Source organism: Syngnathus acus, chromosome 22 (assembly GCF_901709675.1).
Source record: "Syngnathus acus chromosome 22, fSynAcu1.2, whole genome shotgun sequence".
Lineage (NCBI taxonomy): Eukaryota > Metazoa > Chordata > Actinopteri > Syngnathiformes > Syngnathidae > Syngnathus > Syngnathus acus.
Window position 1 is genome coordinate 5,272,458 of NC_051106.1, and position 9,992 is coordinate 5,282,449.

Here is a 9,992-nt window from a genome sequence, read left to right on the forward strand (position 1 = left end):
AAAAAATATCTTTTTTGGTTATTCACTCACTGTCTGTCAATAAAGTCACCATTATGGCTGTTGTTTTAAATTACCTTCTTTTTTTTCTCCTTCTTTTCATTCAACTATGATGTTTACTCCATCAGCTGTCAGCGAACATGCGCGTGTTCGGTGGAGTGCAGCATTGAACACCTGTGTTTTGCTGTAATGACTTTGATTACACATTTTTTATGGACTGTTGCAGAAAAGCTCAATTTTAAGATTCTGATTGCCACTGAGAGAGAAAAAAAAAAAGCTTTCCGGAATATTTGATTAGGTTGTGTGTCTGCGTCGTCGTAGTGAAACACGATGCATCGGGGACGCTTATTGAACTATGAGAGCCTCTTCTTTCCACGATAGCCACTGGTCTGCATCCAGACGTGTGACAATCCCGGGGCCTCATCGCCACTGATGCCTGCTTTCCCAAAAGATGCCTGAAGCTGCCTGATTTGGAACAAATGCACACAAACACACCAGGGGGACCTGGCTGATTATGCGTGTGTTTTTTTTTTGGCTATTGTCAGGTGTGAAGCTGTGCTGAGGTAGAGCGAGCAACCGTGGGCATCTCCCGGTTCACAACGCTAGTCAGAAAACTGACAAGGCAAAGCTGCTTTTCATTCTGTACCTCAAAAAACAAGCCAACTTTCCTCTCTTTTTTCCGTGGCCTTTATCTTCTCTCTGTGTGTCTTTCCATTGCTCCCCCTTGTCTGGTTAGAGGGCATCTATACCGTTCTCTGTCGACGGGAGAAAGTATTTTATCACTGCCACATATGGAGAAAGGCATTTTCCTCCCAAAGGGAAAGCTGACATGCAATTACGATGTTCTGGCAGCCCCAAACATCCTTCACAAAATATATGGCATCCTGTTTTTGACGCATCCGCCTTTATGATGTCCAACGTGGCACAATTGTGTTGAATCTACTTTTGGGCGTGTTTCCGTTTATATCATCAACAGACTGTTTAGAAGTAACTTTTATTTTTGCGGCCATCAACAAAAAACATCCCTACTTCAGGAAGTCACAATTATCCAGAGCTGAAATAGTTTTTTGTAATTAAATGCATTTCAAGCCCCTCACTTCTAAACAACATTTTCCGTTTTGATTCCATCATGTGTGTCTTTGCACGCAAAGATCATACAAACACAGCTGGGGTATAATGCAGACAAATAAGGAAGGAGTAAATGCACAAGATTACAGATGACGGCTTCGGGAGATGTCTGGAAGCAGTTTGTTTGGTTGTCATATAAACTGGCCCCATCAGAGAGCGGGAGAGAGTAAAGTGGGACAGATGTGGATGGAGGAAGCCCGTGTTGCAGCTTCCAAACACCTGACCTGATCTTTCATAAAATAAAAATAAAAAAGGTACCCTTTATATCACTTAATATTTATTACCTCCTCCAATGTGGTTTTCAGCAGAGTTACGCAATACACAATTTGGTCCTGATTCATATTAAGATAAGTCTGGCCTTGTCAAAGTTCCTCCCGCTTCTAGCTTCCATTTGGAAGAAAGATCCCACTCATTCTTTTCGAAATTGGATGAAGACAAACCTTCCAAATGTGCTGGTGAAACCAAGGACGACAGTTGGTTTTTAAAGAGGCGTCTGTGAAACATAAAACAAAAAAACTGGAAAGAGAAGAGCGGGCTTCAAAGTGAAGAGACATAAAAGTGCATTTTGAAGTCTCCGGTTATCAATTCCCGAATCATTGAGGGGGTTGGCTCGATAACTGCCCTCTTGAATTTCAGGACAAGACTTTGAAGTGAGCCGTGGGGTTACAGTAGATGTATAATACAGTGTATTTTGTTTTCCTGGAACTGCTGCTCCACAAACTCAATATCAGTCTTCAGCATTTTTTTTATTCCCTGCTGCCTTCCATGCACATCTAATAAATGTATTTTCTTTTCTTTGAGTGTTTTTGGTCTGGCTTGAACTTCAATAAATCCTTGTGAGATCTGAGATTTATTTACAAAAAAATTCGAAGCAATTTCTTTTTTGGGGTAAACTGCTGTTAGGCTCAATTGGCTTTTCCTGGAAGATACTTTTTTTTTGTTGCAGCTGACCTTCCTTTTTAGAATCTCATAAGCATTTACAGGTGGAACCATTATAGTGGTAATCCTAGCAATCATTTCTCTTTGCAATTAAAAGTATTGATCATTTGCACGCTGTCACAAAGTCGACTTGACTGTTTTTACTCGCCAACATCTGTGGCAAATAGCGGTCTGAACTTTGGCGGCATTACATTAAGAAAAATGTATACTCACGTGTGTGTGACAATTTGTGCAATTTGTTACAGTATTCGATTATTTTCCGAGTAATCTCTAACAAGAATATAGTTTGACGCAAAGTATAGAGACTTTTATGGTCGCTGTCACCCCGAGGTTGAGTCGTCACATCTACTCACCGCTTCTGTCAATGCTTTGCAGATGTTTACGAGGACTGGAGGTCGTCTTGGGGGCATTTAGTTCACTGCACTTTGCTGTCCATACATCTCAGCCACCTTTCAAAGTGTTGTGGACCAAGCCTCTGTGTCCCAGTAGCCCCCGGGTCAACCACAACACTGACTCACTCACTGCTTGTCAGTGTGTCAAGGTGCACGCATCCGTGCGGGGGAAAGATGGGAAGCTTGATGCGAGGCGGGAGACACGTAGAAAGGCTTGCATGTCTTGAAGATGGTGGTCGAAGATGGTCGGCTAATACATGGTTCACATTATGCTTTGCCTTGAGACAAAGAGCAGTCCAGTGGAAACAAGATGACCCCTCTGGACCTGCTGTCATGTGACATCTTTGTTTACTGTACCTGCATGCCTACCACTATAGCTCCTGTCAACGGGAAAAGAATAAATCGATATTTTGATTTTTACTTTCACTTGCAGATGAATTCATATAAAGCATGCAAAGGTTTATTTGATTCTTGGTTTATCTTTTGCATGGTTTGGAGTTTGTAATAGTTTTTGGTTGTCTTTATTATTTGCAGTATTTTGAATTTTACCAGCCTAGTTCAGATTAAATCCGAACTTTTTAATCAACAAATGGTGGCTGTCTAAAAAAATATATACTACATATGAAATGCTAAAATTATTTTGGGCTCAAAATAAGATAAATAAAATAACATTTTTAAATTTAAAATTCGATTTATTTTATGTTAAGAAGGACATAAGGACAATTTCTCACTTGATTATTCTTTCATTATTATGAAGTGATGCAAAAATGAGGCTTCAAATTTGCTTCGTGAACCAGCACTGGTTTTGAGAGGCGTTTAAGAAATTGCAAGTCAGTGTACTTTTAGCCCTATGGTGAACAGAAAGTGGTCTCATAAACATAAGAAATGGTTCATGAATCATCTGGAGCCTTCATTTTCCAATCACTATCTCAATGACAAGATATAGAAATATCAGTCAGTCTGTGGAGGTGTGCATATTTTAAATACGGAATTCTTTGGCTTCTGTGGAGCTCAATGAGATGAAGTTTTGTCTCTATCAGACTCATTCTGGCTACTACAGCTCTCAGATGAATTCTGCATAAATCAAACCATTTTCATCCTTACATAACATTATGCCACACCTTTATGGGTTTAAGCTCTTTCTATAAAAGTCAGTTTCGACTCATAGCAAAGCACACACTGATGTGTGTGACCACTTGGGACAGATGTAGTGGTGGACATCAATGCATGGCCTCTTTCTATTCAGTTGAGGCTACTGTCCAAACAGGATTAGGAGCAGCTTCCAAGTGTCAAAGCAATTACAACAATGACACCAGGGTGGTTGGTGGGGGGTTATGGCTGATGCTGTGTTAATGTCTGCAGAGATGAGCGCCTCCTGCCTAACACTTGTCACCGCCCAATTCCCAGCTCCATCTGTTCCCCTCTCGCTAATGCTTCAGATTAGACTCTTTTTACTACAAAAGATGCATCAGTCCATAAAAGTCACAGCATTTTGAGATGGAAGCTGGAAAAGATTAAAGATGGCCGTTGGTCATCGGCAAGCCTCATTTGTGGTGTAGCGATTATATTCGGAAGGCGCTAACAGTCTGCTCTTATCTGATGATGGAGATAAATTGATGCTTGCATTAAATTGTGTCTGATTCAATCATAGCTTTTGTGATACGGTATGGCCTTGGCCAAAATAGGCATTTTGTTCAGCAACAGGTGGATTTCTTTTAGGACCATCATAGCTATGAATTACAATGCATGGTAAAATCCATATTGCATAAATTTTTATAGGTCAAACTTCAAAACAAAAAAATAAAATATTACTAAATCTGATATTCTACTAAAAAAATAATCTTATTTCATAAAATATGATTGTAATCTAATTGTTACTCATATTGCAAGTTGGATTTTCTTTTTTATGTTTTTATATGTAGTATGTTATATTTTCTTTCTTATAAATTGGCCTGCCTGATGACTATGGATGTAAACTGTCTTCAAGATATAATCCAGCATATTTACATTTTGCCCTCATGTTCACTAATGTGTGTTGTCCCTAAATAAATTAAATAAACAAATAAATAAAAAAATAAGCTACCTGATAGTCATTGCATTTTTTGATATATTCAGGGGAATAAGGAAGTTTAACAGTTGATGAAAAATGAATTGAGGAAAAAAAAAATGAAACGGAAATGAAAGCATATTCAGAACAAATACATCCATAGGCCACTTAGGTAGATAAGCTAACTGGCAAACCTTACTCACTCCTTTTATTATGCCTCACTTGTGCTCGGAAGAAAATGGGTAACAGTGCAGATATGACGTCCCCTCTTGATGCCCCTCATTAATCTTAATAAAACAATTGACCCCTGAATGGCTTATTCTTGCCCTAGACCATTAGGCTGCATGACCGAGGCTTTAAATATTAAGCAGGCTTTGTAAAATTTGATAAAATGTTTAGTAAATGGCACAAGACACAGTGCACTCAGGATTCTCCTCTCTTAGCCCTACGTTGTAAACGATAGATGTGTTTTTATTACCCAGAATGCTGTTTTAAGCAGTATTTGTGGTTGACCTTGATATTAGCTTTTAGCTTGTTTGGTTTCCACTTGGCAGATAAGACATATCATCTCCTTCCATTGATTTCGACAGGCGGGAAAATGGTTAGAAACATGCAATAAAATATAATTGTGATTTTTTTTTGCCATTGGTATCATGATACTTTGATATTAGAAGATAATCGACAGTCAAATCAGTCTTGGGTGTGCCGTTGGTATTTGTTTTTATGAATTTTCAGATACGCACCATTGATGAGTTGTACATTCTTTGACATCAAACAACCAAAGTGAATTTGATTTTGCACCAACCCTAATAAATGCTTCTCAATGGATTTTTGAGCATTTTTTGGCAAAAGCATGAAGGCTGTGCCAGCAATAACACTTATTTGTTGTCAGTGAGATGCTGTTGTGTGCACCTTTTGGACCTTCATTCAGTGGCAATGCCTCAAAGCACACTCTGCAATATACAGTAATTTGTCACTGATTAAAATTTGTGCTGAGCTTTGAAGGCTGTACCGATGTTGCGTGCCGGAGTGGTCGTCCTCGTCTGGTAAAAATTGAAAGCCTTTTCATCTCTGGGGGCTTAAAGGGTCAAAGGAACACCAAATAAGCCTCCCCGTTGTGTTGCTTTGCTCCCCCTTCCCTTTCCAGCTTGTAACAAACTGCACCTTTGTCGGATGCAGCCTCTGTCAGGTCGGGGCCGGGGGGGTTGCGGGGGATTGGGGGAGAGCGTTGCCCTCAGGTTGAGGCTTTGGAGACCCTGTCAGCTTCAAAATGGGGTCTGCTTTATTTCACCCCTTGACCTCGGGCCCGAAAAGAGCCACGCAGGAAAAACACAGAGATATATGATACATCAAGGCCTAGTGAAACTCCTCGACTGGGAAATGAGGACGCAGCAAAGTGCAGACTGAGCACAAAATGAATGAGCTTATTGTTGTGACTCTTTTTTTTTTTTTTTTTTTTCCCCCTTTTACATTGAATCAATGTCACCGAAACAATTTCCAACTTATGTGGCTCCTCTACACACCACAGCCGGTGTGCAGTGTTTTCTATCCTGCCGACGTCTGAAATGAACGTGCGGTTGTCTGCACGCTGTTTGCACCTTGTTTACGCTCATTTACAAACTCAGCCAGATAATGAGGCAAATTCATTTGCCAGTTTGCTGAAGCGCCCAAGTAAAGATAACGTGTTAGCGGGGTATGAAAAAGATCATGCTGAATTAATTTGACAAAACAATTTAAATATTTTAAAGCAGTGACTAGAAGTTGTCAAAATTAAGGCAATTACATTGAATTAAATTAAACGCTATAATCTTGAAAGTATTTTTTCATTCACAAAAGCATAATTTTGACATTGGGAATCGAATGGAATTTGTTTTTGATTTACTAACAATAAATTATGAGTGCATGAAAAACATGCTGATTAATCGGTATATCTTGTATACAAAACTTGATTGTTACAATGTTTCCAACGTGTGTATCTGTATTTTTGATTTTGTTTACATTTTTCTCAGTATGTAAAATATACTATATCTATATGGCAAAATATTTTTATTTATTTATTTATTTATTTATTTACATGTGAACATGAACATTTATTAGATGTCTTAAATTTGTGGATTTTGTAAATATTTCCCATTAGCTTGCCACAATAGCATGAAATGAATTGAATTGATTAACATTGGTGATATTGCTGAACGGTAAATCAATCCAAAGCGGGGCAGGGGGCACAAGCCAGGGGGTGTCCGTGGGGATGCGTTGACAAAAAGGCCTCCTTTTGTTTTGTGGGCCAGTCCTTGACCTTGGAAAAGGGGGGTTCTAAGCTTCCAAACTGGGTCCTGGGTGAGAGTATATAGGGCAAGAGCTTGGGTTCATGGGGTCAGTGTCAGTGCTCAGCGGCATTAATGAGTGACCTTCGTGAAATGCTACAAGAGGAGGTGGAGATGAAGGGAGGAGGGGGAAATAAAGAGGGATAAAAATTGTAAAGCCCTGGGAGAATCAGGACTGAGACCTGTTTCTCCAAGATAACGGAGATTGGCCTATGAAAATGCATCCATCACAAGGCCACTAAGCCGGAGCCTTCTTTTGTGTGGTCGTATAGACCCTGTTGGCTGAGGCTGCGGGAGGAAGATGAGGAGGAAGAGGAGAAGGTGGGTGAGATGAAGGCGAAGGGGGATGGGGATGTCAATCTGTGGAAATGGAAGAACGGACGAGAGCGGAGGTTGGGGTCAGTCGGGCCAGCCTGGCGTGGACAAGTGAAAAGGAAAAACTCCATTGCCTATTCAACAGGGGGGAGATGTTTAAGAAAATAGAGGTCTGCCTATCTTATGACTGGCTGACCTGGTGAAGGTTTCTAATTTTCTTTTTTGGAGTCAAGCTCTCATCCAAGAAGATACATGTGGATGTGTCGAAGATGGAATAAGTCCAGTCAATTAACCTGATATTTAATTTTAATATTATAGCCATTAAACAATGGCTATTACGTAAGACTGAAAGTATCTTCAAAAATCATCTGTAATTGTTCAAATTCAACATTTGTCTACTTTCTAGTGAGTTGTGTTTGCTTCCAACAATTTCCTGCTCACCGCAAAGTTTTCAAGGAGACATTCACCTTGTCCTCTGTGTATGTACTGCATGTTCCGTACCCTGATGTGAGGAGCAGCTTGACACAGACAAGCTCATGTGCATGTGTGTGTTGGGGGAATCGACTGTTCATGATTATGACTTTTATGCCAAAGTAAAAGTGGCACACGTACGCATTTGAATGAATATGACTGCCTTCAACTTTTTTCTTTATTTTTTTTTTGCTTTCTACTTCTTTCCCCTCAGGCCTTTTAATTTCCACCGGTCCTGTGGCTTCCGTCCATCGCACAGACAGATGTGCCATAGGCGCTTTAAAGCGCCGTAATGTATACATTATTCATATCACTCCACAAAAGGTGCTCATTAAACTTTACACGGCCAATGGAGGAGGCAGCGGCGGATTGAAAGTGGCTCCCGCATCACAGATGTCACTGTGGACTGACAGAGAAAGGCAAGCGTTGATTTGAAGATGGCTTTGATTTAACTGCAGCCGTATTCACATTTGGTTTTATCCTTCCTTGCCTCTCACCTCTATCGTCTATTGAGCCCAGTTAATGGAATTGAGTTGAAGGGTGAATAAAAATCATGTTAAAAAAAACAGACTTAATTTATTGTGGATTATAGCATGCAAATCAATATGGCTGGATAAAGATGCTGCAGCATCAAATCAGTACAGGACTGTATTTCGATGTAGAATCATTTTTCCATCAAATCCTTTTTTTTTTTTTTTTTTATTTTAAATCTGCATTTTCCCAACAGTGTTTCTTACAGCACAAACAAGCTGCCACGGAGGTCACTCGGGTAGCTAAGACCTACTGTACATGCTTTGCATTTCCTTTGGCCTTAGTCTCAGCAGAGCATTTATCCCTTTATAATGCATCACTTAGCGCCCCCTCCCTTCTCCTCTATTGCCCATAAAAGGCTTTGGCTGGCAGGTACAGTAAGCATTTGGGACCAACAAAAGCTTGGCGCCGAGCTGAGAAAAACAAGCACGCCGGGGAAACGAGCTGTCATCACAACGGCGAGGCTCCTCTCGCCACGTGTTCGGCGCTTCTGCTCGCTACCCCCAAGGTCCTCTTGCGCTCATAAATACATAATTACGCCCGCCGCCCGCCCGCCATGATGATTTCTGTTTTCATCAGCTGTCACAAATGACCTGAATTACCCATCACTGTTTGACCCAAATGCAGCCGTCAGATATGTTAATCACAGTTTACGTAACCACTTAACCCGCTCCCTCCATCAACTTTGTGGGCCTCCGAGCTTGCCACCTTGCACCTGTCACAAGATGAAGCAAACTTATTGAATGTGATACATGACTTGTGTCCCTGAAGACCAGAAGAGAAGACAAGATGATTGGAATGTTGCTAATCTACAAGTTATTCTACACAACAAAATGGAAGAACCATACTTGAGCTACCAACAAAATGAAAAGTAGTAGGATTATAAACATTTACTAAAATATTGACTCGTTTCTTGTCTTCAACCACTTAAGTCAAATTCCAATCGAATAGCAAGAAGACCCCTTTTAGCTTCAGACTGTTGGTGGTTGACTAAAAGCCTCCACCAACCCACTCTAACCTTCCCAGCGTGTTTTAAAGACAAGCGTGTTTGACATTTTGGTGTTTGAACTCGTGTAGTTCTTATACTGAAGAGTCTTTGCTTCAGATGCAAGCATGGCTCAGGTCACTTTGGGATTTATAAGTACAATCTGACGATGTGCTTGAATAAATATTACTTACCCTGGAGTTCCAGTCATGGAATAGTAGTGTTGTGACAAAATGATCTCATGAGAGGATTCTTTGCCAGAAAAATAAGTTACTATGTGACAAACTGGATTCCTTTTTTAAGAATCATTGCAGTTGTGTAATGTTCCACTGAAGCATATTATAACTGATCAGCTCTCACACTGCCCATGAAAGAAGTCATTTGTTCGCCTTTTTCCGTGTTCTGTGACACTTTCCGACTAGCAATTTTCCACCTTCGGAGATAGAATAGGAGCCATAATCAAGAAGGTCAGGCCAATGTGTTAGGATGTGTTTTTAATGCCGGGATAGGTGTGTGAAGTTTAACACATCCATGTGTCAGAGAAGCTATTGTCTCCATCAAGGATGAAATGTGGCCACCAGAGATGGTTTATAGTTTGGTGTTGAATGTTTCTCACCATGTTCATGATTCGTTACTTGAGGAATGACTCATTCATTTCGATTGATTGCTGTAAAACCTTTTGGTACGCTGTGATTTTGCTTTTTTTAGTCCATTTTTATTTGGGCTTAGAATTAAGACAAAATAATGTGAGTTTTCATCTGTTAATTAACCCCAAAGTATCTCAGTTTCCTATGAATAACAGTGCTGAACTTCTCATTAATGTATATAAATACTTGTTCAATTTAATAAAAAAAACCTTTTTG